At 54.6% G+C, this 973-nt stretch overlaps 2 non-coding genes across 2 annotated transcripts, besides 1 other annotated feature; both read right to left on the reverse strand.

Annotated features, from left to right (window-relative positions):
* The first annotated feature begins 103 nt into the window (after positions 1–103).
* Positions 104–135: a microsatellite.
* Positions 136–189: 54 nt separating this feature from the next.
* Tc00.1047053411173.10 lies at positions 190–253 on the reverse strand. The gene has a single exon (XR_008254046.1). It is a non-coding gene; the product is annotated as an H/ACA snoRNA, TC10C1H1 (small nucleolar RNA).
* Positions 254–290: 37 nt separating this feature from the next.
* Positions 291–380, reverse strand: Tc00.1047053411173.20. The gene has a single exon (XR_008254047.1). It is a non-coding gene; the product is annotated as a C/D small nucleolar RNA (snoRNA), TB10C1C1 (small nucleolar RNA).
* Positions 381–973: the final 593 nt, after the last annotated feature.

Genomic DNA, 973 nt, shown 5'->3' on the forward strand with positions numbered 1-973 from the left:
CGGTGCAAACAAAAAAAGCATAACAACACATCAACAAACAGATATCGCAATGTGAAACAAAAAGGCACAGAAACGTCAAGTACGGAGCGGAACAGGCACTAGTTGTGTGTGTGTGTGTGTGTGTGTCGGTGTGTGCACAGCGGCGGCAGACATCCTCGCTGTCCTCTTCTCTCCCACCTCACTTCTCTCCCCCCGGTGTAGACAAGCGGCTCGCGGTGACGCACTGAGGGTCCGCTCGCTATTAAAGGGGATGGCGGGCACGGTCTCGTGGAGGCGGTTGGGCTGGGCGGCATCAGCGTCACTATCTAACGATTCCTCCGTTGGCTCTTCAGTGACACACTCAGATTTCCCGAGTTACATACATAAGAAGCTCCTCATCACGTGCTGCCGCAGTGCGAGATCATTAGCGGAGAGTGCGTGGGTGATCGCACACGCAGCTGACCCCTGGCGGTGCGGAAAGACCGCCCATTCCACTTGCGCACAACACCCGCTCAACCACAATCACATAACTCAGTTTACGGCCACAGATGAGCAACAAAGGACACACCAAAGAGACCCAAGCCAAATAAAATAACAAAAATAGAGGCCTCTAACAGCTTCAAGCGCACACGCAGTACACGTCCGTCGCCCTCTTCATCCACCCCGTCGCGGCAGGCCAGCGACCAAAGTATGATCCTTGTTTTTGAACCTTCGTTTTGCATTTAAATGACTCTCATTGCTCGCATATACATTTTTTCCCCTTCTTATTTGCATTCATTTCCTGGCACCCCCGCCAAACCCGTTGTTATTTCCTTTCGGAATTTTCCCTCCGGCCGCCTCAGCGCGGTGCCAGGGTCAATTGCTCCGTATTGTCGGGGGAAGCCAGGAGCCAGCAATGTTTCCCTCACGGGGTCGTCGTTGTTGGCGCGGGGCTGACGGCATCAAAACCAGCGCCCGGACCAGCTGCGTCTTGCTGGGGCACGGCACAGCACCA

The sequence above is a fragment of the Trypanosoma cruzi genome, assembly GCF_000209065.1.
Source record: "Trypanosoma cruzi strain CL Brener chromosome Unknown tcruzi_1047053411173, whole genome shotgun sequence".
Lineage (NCBI taxonomy): Eukaryota > Euglenozoa > Kinetoplastea > Trypanosomatida > Trypanosomatidae > Trypanosoma > Trypanosoma cruzi.